At 41.2% G+C, this 19,500-nt stretch overlaps 1 long non-coding RNA gene across 1 annotated transcript; it reads left to right on the top strand.

Annotated features, from left to right (window-relative positions):
* Nucleotides 1-17,502: 17,502 nt before the first annotated feature.
* LOC138680534 (uncharacterized) lies at nucleotides 17,503-18,756 on the top strand. The gene is made up of 4 exons (XR_011321639.1): nucleotides 17,503-17,587; nucleotides 17,681-17,891; nucleotides 17,971-18,126; nucleotides 18,249-18,756. It is a non-coding gene; the product is annotated as an uncharacterized lncRNA (long non-coding RNA).
* The last annotated feature ends 744 nt before the right edge of the window (nucleotides 18,757-19,500 follow it).

Below are 19,500 nucleotides of genomic sequence, written 5' to 3'. Positions count from 1 at the left end.
CTGATACATGTAATAATAGCACACTGATATATCATATATACTGATTCATGTAATAATATCACACTGATATATCATATATACTGATACATGTAATAATAGCACACTGATATATCATATATACTGATACATGTAATAATAGCACACTGATATATCATATATACTGATACATGTAATAATAGCACACTGATATATCATATATACTGATACATGTAATAATAGCACACTGATATATCATATATACTGATACATGTAATAATAGCACACTGATATATCATATATACTGATACATGTAATAATAGCACACTGATATATCATATATACTGATACATGTAATAATAGCACACTGATATATCATATATACTGATACATGTAATAATAGCACACTGATATATCATATATACTGATACATGTAATAATAGCACACTGATATATCATATATACTGATACATGTAATAATAGCACACTGATATATCATATATACTGATACATGTAATAATAGCACACTGATATATCATATATACTGATACATGTAATAATAGCACACTGATATATCATATATACTGATACATGTAATAATATCACACTGATATATCATATATACTGATACATGTAATAATAACACACTGATGTATCATATATACTGATACATGTAATAATAGCACACTGATATATCATATATACTGATACATGTAATAATATCACACTGATATATCATATATACTGATACATGTAATATACTGATACATGTAATAATAACACACTGATATATCATATATACTGATACATGTAATAATATCACACTGATATATCATATATACTGATACATGTAATAATAGCACACTGATATATCATATATACTGATACATGTAATAATATCACACTGATGTATCATATATACTGATACATGTAATAATATCACACTGATATATCATATATACTGATTCATGTAATAATATCACACTGATATATCATATATACTGATACATGTAATAATAACACACTGATGTATCATATATACTGATACATGTAATAATAGCACACTGATATATCATATATACTGATACATGTAATAATATCACACTGATATATCATATATACTGATACATGTAATATACTGATACATGTAATAATAACACACTGATATATCATATATACTGATACATGTAATAATATCACACTGATATATCATATATACTGATACATGTAATAATAGCACACTGAGATATCATATATACTGATACATGTAATAATATCACACTGATGTATCATATATACTGATACATGTAATAATATCACACTGATATATCATATATACTGATACATGTAATAATAGCACACTGATGTATCATATATACTGATACATGTAATAATAGCACACTGATATATCATATATACTGATACATGTAATAATATCACACTGATATATCATATATACTGATACATGTAATAATATCACACTGATATATCATATATACTGATACATGTAATAATAGCACACTGATGTATCATATATACTGATACATGTAATAATAGCACACTGATATATCATATATACTGATACATGTAATAATATCACACTGATATATCATATATACTGATACATGTAATAATAGCACACTGATATATCATAAATACTGATAAATGTAATAATTACACACTGATATATCATATATACTGATACATGTAATAATATCACTCTGATATATCATATATACTAATACATGTAATAACACTGATATATCATATATACTGATACATGTAATAACACTAATATATCATATATACTGATACATGTAATAATAGCACACTGATATATCATATATACTGATACATGTAATAATATCACACTGATATATCATATATACTGATACATGTAATAATATCACACTGATGTATCATATATACTGATACATGTAATAATTACACACTGATATATCATATATACTGATACATGTAATAACACTGATATATCATATATACTGATACATGTAATAACCCTAATATATATATATATATACTGATACATGTAATAATAATACACTGATATATCATATATACTGATACATGTAATAATAGCACACTCATATACCATATATACTGATACATATAATAACACTGATATATCATATATACTGATACATGTAATAATATCACACTGATATATCATATATACTGATACATGTAATAATAGCACACTGATGTATCATATATACTGATACATGTAATAACACTAATATATCATATATACTGATACATGTAATAATAGCACACTGATATATCATATATACTGATACATGTAATAATATCACACTGATGTATCATATATACTGATACATGCAATAATTACACACTGATATCATATATACTGATACATGTAATAACACTGATATATCATATATACTGATACATGTAATAATAACACACTGATATATCATATATACTGATACATGTAATAATATCACACTGATATATCATATATACTGATACACGTAATAATAGCACACTGATATATCATATATAATATACAGATACATATAATAATAACACACTGATGTATCATATATACTGATACATGTAATAATAACACACTGATGTATCATATATACTGATACATGTAATAATAACACACTGATATATTTACTGATACACGTAATAATAACAACACACTGATGTATCATATATACTGATACATGTAATAACACTGATATATATATACTGATACATGTAATAACACACTGATATATATATACTGATACACGTAATAATAACAACACACTGATATCTCATGTATAATATACTGATACATGTAATAATAACACACTGATGTATCATATACTGATACATGTAATAACTCTGATATATTATACTAGATGGTGGTGTATTCTAGAATATGCATGTCCACGTAGTATATTGCACAGCCCACATAGTATATTGCCCAGCCCACATAGTATATTGCCCAGCCACATAGTATATTGCCCAGCAACGTAGTATATTGCCCAGTCACGTAGTATATTGCACAGCCCACATAGTATATTGCCCAGCCACGTAGTATATTGCCCAGTCACATAGTATATTGCCCACTCACGTAGTATATTGCCCAGCCACGTAGTATATTGCCCAGCCACGTAGTATATTGCCCAACCACGTAGTATATTGCCCAGTGACGTAGTATATTGTCCAGTGACGTAGTATATTGCCCAGTGACGTAGTATATTGCCCAGCAATGAAGTATATTGCCCAACCACGTAGTATATTGCCCAGCCACGTAGTATATTGCAGATGCATGTAAAAAAGCTGCGGAGACACCATCACGTGTTTCTCGACGCAAGCAGTGAATAGCCAGGCCTTTCCCCGGGAAGGAACAACCACGGGAAGGGCAGCATCCTATGAAGGAAAGCCACCTATGCCAAGCATGGTATCCATCCACAGACAGCTGTTTTGGGGTTATTGCCCCTCATCAGTGTGGAGTAGGAATCTGGCTATTAGGAGCAGTGCCTAGTAAAAAGGCTATAAAGGCACAGATGATTGGCCTCGGGGAGACCAAAACATCCAACACCGCGGAGACACCATCACGTGTTTCTCAACGCAGTGATTCCAGAACACTGCCCCCATCCCTAATGGGAAATATGCAGATGCATGTAAAGAAGCTGCAGAGACACCATCACGTGTTTCTCAACGCAGTGATTCCAGAACACTGCCCCCATCCCTTATGGGAAATATGCAGATGCATGTAAAAAAGCTGCGGAGACACCATCACGTGTTTCTCGACGCAAGCAGTGAATAGCCAGGCCTTTCCCCGGGAAGGAACAACCACGGGAAGGGCAGCATCCTATGAAGGAAAGCCACCTATGCCAAGCATGGTATCCATCCACAGACAGCTGTTTCGGGGTTATTGCCCCTCATCTGTGTGGAGTAGGAATCTGGGTATTAGGAGCAGTGCCTAGTAAAAAGGCTATAAAGGCACAGATGATTGGCCTCGGGGAGACCAAAACATCCAACACCGCGGAGACACCATCACGTGTTTCTCAACGCAGTGATTCCAGAACACTGCCCCCATCCCTTATGGGAAATATGCAGATGCATGTAAAAAAAGCTGCGGAGACACCATCACGTGTTTCTCGACGCAAGCAGTGAATAGCCAGGCCTTTCCCCGGGAAGGAACAACCACGGGAAGGGCAGCATCCTATGAAGGAAAGCCACCTATGCCAAGCATGGTATCCATCCACAGACAGCTGTTTCGGGGTTATTGCCCCACATAGTATATTGCCCAGCCACGTAGTATATTGCCCAACCACATAGTATATTGCCCAGTGACGTAGTATATTGCGCAGCCACGTAGTATATTGCTCAGTTACGTAGTATATTGCCTAGTGACGTAGTATATTGCGCAGTGACGTAGTATATTGCCCAGTGACGTAGTATACAGAACAGAACCACGTAGTATATTGCACAGCGACGTAGTATACAGCACAGAGCCACATAGTATATTGGCCAGTTACATAGTATATTGCCCAGTGACGTAGTATAAAGCACAGAGCCACGTAGTATATTGCACAGCGAAGTAGTATATTGCCCAGCCAGGTTTGTCACAGTTTAAAAAATAAAAAATAAACATATACTCACCTTTCTGAGGGCCCCTTGTAGTCCACGGCAGCTTCTGGTCCCAGGGTTGGTATGAGCGCAGGACCTGTGATGACGTCGCGGTCGCATGACCGTAACATCATGGCAGGTCCTTCTCCCATACCAACTTTGCCACCGGAACCTGCAACGGAAGATTGCGGCCGGCGCGAGCGGCTCAGCGGACTACAGAGGGTGAGTATAGCAGGTTTGTTTTTTTTAAATTATTTTTAACATTACATTTTTTACTATTGATGCCGCATAGGCAGCGTCAATAGTAAAAAGTTGGGGACACACAGGGTTAATAGCAGCTGTAACGGAGTGCGTTACCCGCGGCATAATGCGGTCCGTTACCGCCGGCATTAACTCTGTGTTTGCGGTGACCGGAGGGGAGTATGCGGGCGACAGGCACTGACTGCGGGGAGTAAGGAGCGGCCATTTTCTTCCGGACTGTGCCCGTCGCTGATTGGTCACAGCAGCCATGAAAGGCAGCAGCGAGAACAATCAGCGAATGAATAACCGTGACAGAAAGACAGAAGGACAGAAAGACGGAAGAGACTCTTAGACAATTATATAGTAGATATAATATACTGATACATGTAATAATATCACACTCATATATCATATATACTGATACATGTAATAATAATGGAGCGCCCCCAGACGCAGGGACGCGGGTTACTCGGTGCCGGTCCTCTCTGGCTCAGTTCTGGGGATGTCATGGTGGCTGGACCCGGTCCGTGACCCTGCTAAGGGGCGTCCAATAAAGAGATGATAACAGTCAGCTAAAGTTTTGTGACGCCACCTGTGGTATCCGGTCAGGGTGACCGACGCTGCTTGGGGTCCACTGGGGTGATGTGATGGCAAATAGATGGTATACCTTCCCACAGGTGAATTATGTCCCCAGGGCTTCCCAGTGGTGTAGGTGGCGATGGTGTGAGGTGCAGTCAATAACGAGGACACAGGGTTGCAGTCTCTTTACCTTTTACTGAAGCCTTCAGGATCCGCAATCCAGAGCACTGTTAACAGGGCTGTCTGAGACCGGTCGGTCCGATGGGCACATCCAGAGTTCCATTTGAAGGTGGAAATCATTGCCTACCACTAGCGCCTGTGTGTTGTAGTGCTTCCCTGCTGAGCATTCGGGATAGTCCTCACAACTTCGTTCTCGTTCTTTCTCGTTCTTTCTAGTTCTTTCTCCGTCCCCCAAGTTTGTTATGGCTAGGATGCACCTGTTTGACGGGAAGGCTCGGAGCTATTCTGGGACCCTAGAGACGCCCCTCTCCCCCTATGTCTGCTTAGGTGATGTAAGGTAGACAGCCAACCTATAATTAACTGTCCTGCATTATTTGAAGTAAGGCATAGAGTCAGTTACTTCCTCGGTGTTCCGGTCACCGGCTACGCGCCTCAGTAGGATGTTGCCGTTCTCGGGGCACGACTCCTACTGGCTCTCCTTTGTGCTTGATCTCGTTTCTCACTGTCCACAATATCCTTCGCTTCGTGTCCTTTCTTTAGATAACGCTGCAAGGTAGTGCAGGCGCGGCTCTGTAACAATCTGTCCTTGTCGCTAAGTCTCTGCTAGGTTCCCACGCCTGACAGGGACTCCCCTGAAGTCTCCCCCGCAACACCCCCTGCCACGGGATGTTGCCTGGGCAAAATCCAGTCAGCTTCTGTCCTAACTTCCTATCCAACCCCTAGTTTTACCAGTGTGAGGAGTGTCCTGATAAATAAAACCTTTTGCTCCCCCTAGTGGCCAGAGTGTGAAGTGTAATGTGTGCTGGTTAAACGTGGTCAGATGAACTCCTTTAGTGCCATCAGACGTACCATCACTCCCCTTAGTGGCAGAGTGACATTACTGCAATGACCAGGTCTCTGGGGCGCTGCAATAACACACTGATATCTCATATATAATATACTGATAAATGTAATAATAACACACTGATATATCATATATACTGATACGTGTATAAATAACACTGATATATCATATATACTGATACATGTAATAATAACACACTGATATATCATATATACTGATACATGTATAAATAACACTGATATCTATAATATAAGGCTGGGAGCGTCACTCTGTCCGAAGCCTTTATATACTGCGCAAGCGCCGGTGCAGTCTGGACCCCACAGGTGACGCTCCCAGGAGATCGCGGTATGCGTAAACACTGAACTCACACCGCAATCTCCAACGGAGAGGCAGGGACGCGCCAGGAGGGTAAGTATAAGCTATATTCACCTGTCCCGTTCCAGCGCTGCGTGCGGCTCCGTATTCCGTGTCCTCTGCCTGTGACGTTCACAGTTCAGAGGGCGCGATGACTCGTTTAATGCGCGCCGCCCTCTGACTGAACAGTCACAGTCAGAGGACCCGGAAGAAGCGGCACGCAGCGCTGGATCAGGGCCAGGTGAATATAGCAAGTGCTGGGGGGCCTGAACTAGCGGCGATACCGGCACCTGACCCCCACAGCGCGCCGGTGTCCCTGCCTGCTCAGGCCCCCCAGCACTCGGCGCCCAGCGATGATAGGTGAGTATGTTATTTTTTTATATATATATCGCAGCAGCATACGGGGCATATAATACTATGGAGCATGTTATGGGGGCCATAAACCTTTATGGAGCAGTGTACGGGGCATATACTATGGAGCATCTTATGGAGGCCATCAACCTTTATGGAGCAGTGTACGGGGCATATACTATGGAGCATCTTATGGGGGCCATAAACCAAAATGGAGCAGGTACGGGGCATATACTATGGAGCATCTTATGGGGGCCATCAACCTTTATGGAGCAGTGTACGGGGCATATACTATGGAGCATCTTAGGGGGGCCATAAACCTTTATGGAGCAGTGTATGGGGCATAAACTATGGAGCATCTTATGGGGGCCATCAACCTTTATGGAGCAGTTTACGGGGCATATACTATGGAGTATCTTATGGGGGCCATAAACCTTTATGGAGCAGTGTACGGAGCATATACTATGGAGCATCTTATGGGGGCCATAAACTTTTATGGAGCAGTGTACGGGGCTTATGGATGGGAGCAGCAAATTACAGAACGGTGGCGCAGGATGGGAGCAGCACATGACAGAACGGGGGCGCAGGATGGGAGCAGCACATGACAGAATAGGGCAGCACATGACAGAACGGGGGTGCAGGATGGCAGCAGCACATGACAGAACTGGGGCACAGGATGGGAGCAGCACATGACAGAATGGGGGCGCAGGATGGGAGCAGCACATGACAGGATGGGGACGCAGGATGGGAGCAGCACATGTCAGAATGGGGGCGCAGGATGGGAGCAGCACATGTCAGAATAGGGACGCAGGATGGGAGCAGCGCATGTCAGAATGGGGGCGCAGGATGGGAGCAGCACATGACAGAATGGGGGCGCAGGATGGGTGCAGCACATGACAGGATGGAGGCGCAGGATGGAGCAGCACATGAGAGGATGGGGACGCAGGATGGAGCAGCACATGACAGGATGGAGACCATATACCAATATAAATGCTCGCCACCCGGGCGTAGAACGGGTTCAATAGCTAGTATCATATATACTGATATATGTAATAACACACTGATATATATATATATATATACTGATACATGTATAAATAACACACTGATATATCACATATAATGATACATGTAATAATAACACACTGATATACCATATATACTGATACATGTAATAATAACACACTGATATATCATATATACTGATACATGTAATAATAATACACTGATATATCATATGTACTGATACATGTAATAATAACACACTGATATATCATATATACTGATACATGTAATAACACTGATACATCATATGTACTGATACGTCTAATAATAACACACTGATATATCATATATACTGATACATGTAATAATAATACACTGATATATCATATATACTGATACATGTAATAAGAACACACTGATATATCATATGTACGGATACATGTAATAATAACACACTAATAATAACACACTGATATATATATACTGATACAGGTATAAATAACACACTGATATATCATATATACTGATACATGTAATAATAATACACTGATATCATATATACTGATACATGTAATAAGAAAACACTGATATATCATATGTACTGATACATGTAATAATAACACACTGATATATATACTGATACACGTAATAAATAACACACTGATATATTATATATACTGATACATGTAATAAATACCACACTAATATATCATATATACTGATACATGTAATAACACACTGATATATCTACTGATACATGTAATAACACACTGATATATCATATATACTGAAACATTTAGTAAATGACACTGATATATCTTATATACTGATACATGTAATAATAACACTGATACATCATATATACTGATACATGTAATAAATACCACAGATATATATACTGATACATGTAATACATAACACATTGATATAGCATATATACTAAGACATGTAATAACACACTGATATATACTGATACATGTAATACCACAATGATATATCATATATATATATATTTATATTGATACATGTAATAAATACCACACTGATATATCATATATACTGATACATGTAATAAATAACAGTGATATATCATATATACTAATACATGTAATAACACACTAATATACAGTATCATATATACTGATACATGTAATAAACACCACACTGATATATCTTATAAACTGATACATGTAATAACATACTTACCCGTATATACTCGAGTATAAGCTGGCCCGAGTATAAGCCTAATTTTGCCACAAAAAAACTGGGAAAACTTAATGACTCGAGTATAAGCCTAGGGTGGGAAATGCAGCAGCTACTGGTAAATGTCAAAAGTAAAAATAGATACCAATAAAAGTAAAATTAATTGAGACATCAGTAGGTTGAGTGTTTTTGAATATCCATATTGAATCAGGAGCCCCATATAATGCTCCATAAAGTTTATGATGGCCCCATAAGATGCTCCATATTAAAATATGCCCCATATAATCCTGCATAAAGGTTAATAATGACCCCATAAGATGCTCCATAGACACATTTGCCCAATATAATGCTGCACAAATGTTGATTATGGCTCCATAAGATGCTCCATAAAGATATTTGCCCCATATAGTACTGCACAAACCTTGATTATGGCCCCATACAGACACTTGCCCCATATAGTGCTGCACAAACGTTATGGCCCCATATAGTGCTGCACAAACGTTATGGCCCCATACAGACACTTGCCCCATAAAGTGCTGCACAAACGTTATGGCCCCATACAGACACTTGCCCCATATAGTGCTGCACAAACGTTATGGCCCCATAAGATGCTCCATACAGACACTTGCCCCATTTGCTGTTGCTGCGATGAAAAAAAAAATCACATACGCACCTCTTCGTCGCTCAGGCTCCCGTCACTTTCAATATTCACCTGCTCCTCGTTCCGGCGTTGCTCCGTCTTCAGCGTCTTCTGCACTGACGTTCAGGCAGAGGGTGCGCACTAACCAAGTCACCGCGCCCTCTGACCTGAGCGTCACTGCAGAAGACGCTGAAGATGGAGAGGCGCCCGGTGAATATCGCGTAGCGCTCCCCTCCCCTTTATACTCACCTGCTCCTCTATGGGAGGTGGAGCCGCATATTCATTACTGTAATGAGCGGTACCATGTGACCGCTCAGTACAGGAAGAAGCTGGGGCCCCAGGGTCCGCGCCGGGAGCAGGTGAATATAATAAGACAGCTCCCCCTCCCCTGCCAACCCCTGGGTATGACTCAAGTATAAGCCGAGAGGGGGACTTTCAGCCCAAAAAAGTGGGCTGAAAATCTCGGCTTATACTCGAGTGTATACGGTATATATATACTGATACATGTAATAACTAACACACTGATATATCATATATACTGATACATGTAATAAATAACACTGATATATCATATATACTGATACATGTAATAAATACACTGATATATATACTGATACATGTAATAAACACCACACTGATATATATACTGATACATGTAATAAATAACACTGATATATCATATACAGTGGGGCAAAAAAGTATTTAGTCAGTCAGCAATAGTGCAAGTTCCACCACTTAAAAAGATGAGAGGCGTCTGTAATTTACATCATAGGTAGACCTCAACTATGGGCGACAAACTGAGAAAAAAAAATCCAGAAAATCACATTGTCTGTTTTTTTTATCATTTTTTTTGCATATTATGGTGGAAAATAAGTATTTGGTCAGAAACAAACAATCAAGATTTCTGGCTCTCACAGACATGTAACTTCTTCTTTAAGAGTCTCCTCTTTCCTCCACTCATTACCTATAGTAATGGCACCTGTTTAAACTTGTTATCAGTATAAAAAGACACCTGTGCACACCCTTAAACAGTCTGACTCCAAACTCCACTATGGTGAAGACCAAAGAGCTGTCAAAGGACACCAGAAACAAAATTGTAGCCCTGCACCAGGCTGTGAAGACTAAATCTGCAATAGCCAACCAGCTTGGAGTGAAGAAATCAACAGTGGGAGCAATAATTAGAAAATGGAAGACATACAAGACCACTGATAATCTCCCTCGATCTGGGGCTCCACGCAAAATCCCACCCCGTGGGGTCAGAATGATCACAAGAACGGTGAGCAAAAATCCCAGAACCACGCGGGGGGACCTAGTGAATGAACTGCAGAGAGCTGGGACCAATGTAACAAGGCCTACCATAAGTAACACACTACGCCACCATGGACTCAGATCCTGCAGTGCCATACGTGTCCCACTGCTTAAGCCAGTACATGTCCGGGCCCGTCTGAAGTTTGCTAGAGAGCATTTGGATGATCCAGAGGAGTTTTGGGAGAATGTCCTATGGTCTGATGAAACCAAACTGGAACTGTTTGTTAGAAACACAACTTGTCGTGTTTGGAGGAAAAAGAATACTGAGTTGCATCCATCAAACACCATACCTACTGTAAAGCATGGTGGTGGAAACATCATGCTTTGGGGCTGTTTCTCTGCAAAGGGGCCAGGACGACTGATCCGGGTACATGAAAGAATGAATGGGCCATGTATCGTGAGACTTTGAGTGCAAACCTCCTTCCATCAGCAAGGGCATTGAAGATGAAACGTGGCTGGGTCTTGCAACATGACAATGATCCAAAGCACACCGCCAGGGCAACAAAGGAGTGGCTTCGTAAGAAGCATTTCAAGGTCCTGGAGTGGCCTAGCCAGTCTCCAGATCTCAACCCTATAGAAAACCTTTGGAGGGAGTTGAAAGTCCGTGTTGCCAAGCGAAAAGCCAAAAACATCACTGCTCTAGAGGAGATCTGCATGGAGGAATGGGCCAACATACCAACAACAGTGTGTGGCAACCTTGTGAAGACTTACAGAAAACGTTTGACCTCTGTCATTGCCAACAAAGGATATATTACAAAGTATTGAGATGAAATTTTGTTTCTGACCAAATACTTATTTTCCACCATAATATGCAAATAAAATATTAAAAAAACAGACAATGTGATTTTCTGGATTTTTTTGTCTCAGTTTGTCTCCCATAGTTGAGGTCTACCTGTGATGTAAATTACAGACGCCTCTCATCTTTTTAAGTGGTGGAACTTGCACTATTGCTGACTGACTAAATACTTTTTTGCCCCACTGTATACTGATACATGTAATAAATACACTGATATATATACTGATACATGTAACAAATACCACACTGATATATTATATATACTGATACATGTAATAAATACCACACTGATATATATACTGTACTGATACATTTAATAAATACACTAATATATACTGATACATGACATACTATACTGATATACAGTATATAACATACATGCTATACAGATATATAACATGTAAACCCAAAAGAAAAGAACAACGGCCTATCTGTATGACGCTCCCAAAACAAGCCATAGAAATCCAACATGTACCAAATACGGAAGCACTAGTCATAAATATAATCCAAAAAATAATTTTATTAAGGATAACAAATTTATCCACAAATGGTAAAAAATAGTATTAAAAAATGGAGATGCACATGCAACATCACAGCAGGTACAGAAACAGTATCACATCTATTGGTGAGTCTCAATATAAGTATACATAGAGAATATAGAGTTATTACACATACCATCCAAAATAAATACAAAAAGTTGAACTGAATGATATATATAGGCTATATCAACATCTCATCTACATCTGCAAATGAGGCCAGAACAATGCTGTGCCTCATCACATTATATGCCAGTGCACACAGATGAAGTTCTCATAGAGCCCTATCAGGTCTGTCTCTCAAGTGTTAGCCCAATGCTGGTAGTCAATCAGTGCTGCCGCACACATAATACACATTTAAGCCCATCTCTATGTTATATATAAGTAAAATAAGGGTGATACGTGACCTGCACACGCTGTGAAGAGCCCCAACGCGCGTTTCGCGTTAGCTTCGTCCGGGGGTTGAGAGACAGACCTGATAGGGCTCTATGAGAACTTCATCTGTGTGCACTGGCATATAATGTGATGAGGCACAGCATTGTTCTGGCCTCATTTGCAGATGTAGATGAGATGTTGATATAGCCTTTATATATCATTCAGTTCAACTTTTTGTATTTATTTTGGATGGTATGTGTAATAACTCTATATTCTCTATGTATACTTATATTGAGACTCACCAATAGATGTGATACTGTTTCTGTACCTGCTGTGATGTTGCATGTGCATCTCCATTTTTTAATACTATTTTTTACCATTTGTGGATAAATTTGTTATCCTTAATAAAATTATTTTTTGGATTATATTTATGACTAGTGCTTCCGTATTTGGTACATGTTGGATTTCTATAGATATATAACATGCTATACTGATATATGTAATAACACACTGATATATACTGATACATGTAATAACACACTGATATATCATATATACTGATACATGTAATAATAACACACTGATATATGTACTGTGATGCAGTGACCCCTGTAACAGGTAGGGGGCGCTACATGGTCTCCCCAGTATGCGCACAGAGGTGTATTGAGGCCATGAGAGTGCATTGTAGTTGCATGCATGGCTGTGGTAATGTGATAAAGTCCGGCAGTATTATGAATGGTCGATATATGTGTCGCAGAGGTGAAGACTCTGCGCTGCCAGCCTGAAGCGATGTGGTGTTCTGGGACCTATAGTCCCACAAGTATTTGGTATGTCTATCATGGGAGGCTGGCAGGGCTAGTTATGTGAGATGGGCGGGACAAACTAGCCACACCCACCCACTCCCACCCAGGGGAGTGGTTAACAGGTATATAATGTGACCAGGGTGTGGGTCACATGTTCCTGTGTGGTTCCAGTGTTTGGATCTGAAGGGTCCAAGTACAAGGTCCTGGGAGCTCGTGTTGGAAGTCTTTGGACTTGGTGGCCTGGGTTGTTGGACTAAAGTCCTGGATAGCACCTGGACAGGCCACACGCTTGTGTGTTGGGAGGTCCTGGGAGTAGGACCGGATCCCTGAGCAGCGCACAGTGAAACTGTGGACCTGGATGGTCTGGGTTGGGGGAAGCTACCGTCCTTCGGTGGGTCTGGGACCATGAGGCAGCTTTCCCGGAAGAAAGGACCGACGAGGAGTCAGCAGGTGGAGCAGGAGCTCCCGACAGGTAGCTATACAGACCACAATATTGTGCAGTTTCACCTGTCTTTCACTAGGTGGACTTGTCAGGGAGTCACAAAAACACTGAACTTTAAGAAGGCAAAGTTTGACCAACTTAGAGATGCCCTTAATCTGGTAGAGTGGGACAATATCCTCAGAAATAAGAATACAGATAATAAATGGGAAATGTTTAAGAACATCCTAAATAGGCAGTGTAAGCGGTTTATACCTTGTGGGAATAAAAGGACTAGAAATAGGAAAAACCCAATGTGGCTAAACAAAGAAGTAAGACAGGCAATTAACAGTAAAAAGAAAGCATTTGCACTACTAAAGCAGGATGGCACAATTGAAGCTCTAAAAAACTATAGGGAGAAAAATACTTTATCTAAAAAACTAATTAAAGCTGCCAAAAAGGAAACAGAGAAGCACATTGCTAAGGAGAGCAAAACTAATCCCAAACTGTTCTTCAACTATATCAATAGTAAAAGAATAAAAACTGAAAATGTAGGCCCCTTAAAAAATAGTGAGGAAAGAATGGTTGTAGATGACGAGGAAAAAGCTAACATATTAAACACCTTCTTCTCCACGGTATTCACGGTGGAAAATGAAATGCTAGGTGAAATCCCAAGAAACAATGAAAACCCTATATTAAGGGTCACCAATCTAACCCAAGAAGAGGTGCGAAACCGGCTAAATAAGATTAAAATAGATAAATCTCCGGGTCCGGATGGCATACACCCACGAGCACTAAGAGAACTAAGTAATATAATAGATAAACCATTATTTCTTATTTTTAGGGACTCTATAGCGACAGGGTCTGTTCCGCAGGACTGGCGCATAGCAAATGTGGTGCCAATATTCAAAAAGGGCTCTAAAAGTGAACCTGGAAATTATAGGCCAGTAAGTCTAACCTCTATTGTTGGTAAAATATTTGAAGGGTTTCTGAGGGATGTTATTCTGGATTATCTCAATGAGAATAACCGTTTAACTCCATATCAGCATGGGTTTATGAGAAATCGCTCCTGTCAAACCAATCTAATCAGTTTTTATGAAGAGGTAAGCTATAGGCTGGACCACGGTGAGTCATTGGACGTGGTATATCTCGATTTTTCCAAAGCGTTTGATACCGTGCCGCACAAGAGGTTGGTACACAAAATGAGAATGCTTGGTCTGGAGGAAAATGTGTGTAAATGGGTTAGTAACTGGCTTAGTGATAGAAAGCAGAGGGTGGTTATAAATGGTATAGTCTCTAACTGGGTCGCTGTGACCAGTGGGGTAGTTCAGGGGTCGGTATTGGGACCTGTTCTCTTCAACATATTCATTAATGATCTGGTAGAAGGTTTACACAGTAAAATATCGATATTTGCAGATGATACAAAACTATGTAAAGCAGTTAATACAAGAGAAGATAGTATTCTGCTACAGATGGATCTGGATAAGTTGGAAACTTGGGCTGAAAGGTGGCAGATGAGGTTTAGCAATGATAAATGTAAGGTTATACACATGGGAAGAAGGAATCAATATCACCATTACACACTGAATGGGAAACCACTGGGTAAATCTGACAGGGAGAAGGACTTGGGCATCCTAGTTAATGATAAACTTACCTGGAGCAGCCAGTGCCAGGCAGCAGCTGCCAAGGCAAACAGGATCATGGGGTGCATTAAAAGAGGTCTGGATACACATGATGAGAGCATTATACTGCCTCTGTACAAATCCCTAGTTAGACCGCACATGGAGTACTGTGTCCAGTTTTGGGCACCGGTGCTCAGGAAGGATATAATGGAACTAGAGAGAGTACAAAGGAGGGCAACAAAATTAATAAAGGGGATGGGAGAACTACAATACCCAGATAGATTAGCGAAATTAGGATTATTTAGTCTAGAAAAAAGACGACTGAGGGGCGATCTAATAACCATGTATAAGTATATAAGGGGACAATACAAATATCTTGCTGAGGATCTGTTTATACCAAGGAAGGTGACGGGCACAAGGGGGCATTCTTTGCGTCTGGAGGAGAGAAGGTTTTTCCACCAACATAGAAGAGGATTCTTTACTGTTAGGGCAGTGAGAATCTGGAATTGCTTGCCTGAGGAGGTGGTGATGGCGAACTCAGTCGAAGGGTTCAAGAGAGGCCTGGATGTCTTCCTGGAGCAGAACAATATTGTATCATACAATTATTAGGTTCTGTAGAAGGACGTAGATCTGGGGATTTATTATGATGGAATATAGGCTGAACTGGATGGACAAATGTCGTTTTTTCGGCCTTACTAACTATGTTACTATGTTACTATGTTTATGTTGAGGCCAGCCAGCTATAGCCTGTCACAGAGCCCAGCCAGCTCTCCTGCTACAGAGCCCAGCCAGCCATGGGCCATCCACAGAGGCCAGTCAGCTATAACCTGCCACAGAGCCCAGCCAGCTCTCCTGCCACAGAGCCCAGCCAGCCACGGGCCTGCCACAGAGGCCAGCCAGCTCTCCTGCTACAGAGCCCAGCCAGCCATGGGCCTGCCACAGAGGCCAGCCAGCTATAACCTGCCACAGAGCCCAGACAGCTCTCCTGCCACAAAGCCCAGCCAGCCACGGGCCTGCCACAGAGGCCAGCCAGCTCTCCTGCTACAGAGCCCAGCCAAGCCGTACCAGAGCAGCCATGTCTTCTTCTGGGAGCCCTCCCTCCCATGGGCAGTGCACTGAGGTAAATATGTTTTTAACATAATTTTTCTCTCTTGTTTCTCTCCCTCGCTCTCTTTTGTGTATGTGTGTGTGTATGTATGCGTGTTTGTATGTATGTACGTGTGTGTATGTGTGTATGTATGTGTGTGTGTGCATGTATGTGTGTGTATGTGTGTGTGTGTATATGTATGTCTGTGTGTGTATTTGTGTATGTATGTCTATATATTAATGTATTTTGCCATTTTTCATCTTTGTAGGAAGCTGCTGAAGCTGCTGCCACAGTCCAAGAGGTGCTCCCCGAAGAAGAGGGAAGGGGTGGATAAAGACCTGGAGCGGGATCACAATTGGTATGTTTCTTTCATGTATCGTGGAACCACAACCTCACACTACACACAACACATAGCAACACAAGATAGTTACAGATAGAACACAACACATACAAACTGATAAATTCAGACATCACACGACACATAAAAAATGATCATTATAGATATCACTGGCACACTACACATAAAAAGACTACATACAAGCACATAATTGTTATGTTTTTTTCTCTTCTAGAGTTTGGATTCTGGTGCTCAATCCAGAGGTCCTCCCAGTGGCACCCAGGGTCGTCGGTGTGAGAGTCATGGCAGCCGTCATCGTGTAAGCATATACAGTATGCTTTTGTTTTTTTTAAGGTTTATTCTTTATGTTGTTCACAATTTAGTTTTAATGTTTTTTCCTTTCTTTTAACAGGCTTCACAGCATGCTCCTGATTCTGACGATGAGGAGGTCGGCCTCGATATTGACCTCCTCATCGATCTTGTCCGAGACAGGGAGCTGCTGTGGAACATGGGTGACCGCCGCCATGCTGATATCATTGTGACCTGGTGACTCTGGGAGCAAGTCTGCCAAGAGCTTATTGCGAAGTGGGAGGACCTCGATGTTCAGGCCCAGAATCAAGAACGTAAGTATACTCTCTTCAGTTTTCTTGATGCATTCGAAGTATTTTTTCTAACCGAGTTGTGCTTCTCCTTTTTTAACAGGTGAGATGATTGTAAAACGGTGGCGGTCGATTAGGGATCACTTCAAGAAGGAATTCAATAAAGAGATGCGGGCCCGAGTGGATCTAGAGGACCCAGGAGCAAATACAAGTATGCCGAAGCCCTGTCGTTCCTCAGGTCAACGATGGTGACACGAAGGTAAATATTACCCACCACATGTAATGATAACCAATGTTTTACATGTCTAACCCTCTTTTGCTCTTTCAGCCAGGGCCATGCAATTATAGTATATTGTTTGTTTTTTCTCTTTTGTTCCACAGCACCGTCGGCAGCACTCGGGAGCCTGCAGCACCATTGAATTCTTCTTGGGCGATCCCTCAGGAGGCTGCCATCGAGAGACACTTTGACAGTGAGGGCCCCTCTGCACCTTCACACTCTGCACCTTCCCACTCTGCACCTTCCCACTCTGCACCTTCCCACTCTGCACCTTCCCAGCCTTCCCACACATCAGATCCCTCTGTCCCATCCGCGAGTGCTGGAGCATCCTGGCCGGTTACATTGCATGTATCTGCTGGTGAGGATATAGCGTTTCCTGTACCCCACCTCTCTGCTGCTGCCACCTCTAGTACACGTGTAGCATCGGGGCACCATCGGCAGAGAGGTCAGGTACAGAGCTATGCTCCCGAGTTCTTACACCTGAACGCATCCTTCCAGAACTGTCTCAAAGTTTTGTCCGAGCAAATTGCTGCAGGTTTTAATTTCATAAATGAAAGTATACTCGAGATGCATACACTTCTGTTAACGATGCGTTCAGAGGTAAGACAGTCACCGAACAACACTTTTTTCCAGTTGGTACATGGCGATCTAATAACCATGTATAAGTATATAAGGGGACAATACAAATATCTCGCTGAGGATCTGTTTATACCAAGGAAGGTGACGGGCACAAGGGGGCATTCTTTGCGTCTGGAGGAGAGAAGGTTTTTCCACCAACATAGAAGAGGATTCTTTACTGTTAGGGCAGTGAGAATCTGGAATTGCTTGCCTGAGGAGGTGGTGATGGCGAACTCAGTCGAGGGGTTCAAGAGAGGCCTGGATGTCTTCCTGGAGCAGAACAATATTGTATCATACAATTAGGTTCTGTAGAAGGACGTAGATCTGGGGATTTATTATGATGGAATATAGGCTGAACTGGATGGACAAATGTCGTTTTTTCGGCCTTACTAACTATGTTACTATGTTACTTGAGCAAATGGAGACGCTATCTACTTCTCAGCAGATGCAAGTAATGGAATCCTGCCAGTCAACTCATTGCCTCAAAAGCCGAGGCTCTAGCCACCCATGCTGCAACTGCCCCCCCTTCCTCCACTGTCCATCACTACAGCCACTACCATCCTCCTGACCCGTACCACCAACCTGCCCGTGCCCCATCCCATCAACCGCATCGTGCCCATACCCCGTCCCACCAGCCACAACCCTCACAGCGTTCCCTTGCCACTTACCACCAGCCACACTACCAGCGTCCCGTCCGTGCCCCTTCCCACCAATATGATGATCCCGACCCATACCACT

Source organism: Ranitomeya imitator, chromosome 5, assembly GCF_032444005.1.
Source record: "Ranitomeya imitator isolate aRanImi1 chromosome 5, aRanImi1.pri, whole genome shotgun sequence".
Taxonomy (NCBI): Eukaryota; Metazoa; Chordata; class Amphibia; order Anura; family Dendrobatidae; genus Ranitomeya; species Ranitomeya imitator.
The sequence above is the reverse complement of the archived record's forward strand: the minus strand, read 5'-3'. Positions and strand labels throughout refer to the sequence as shown.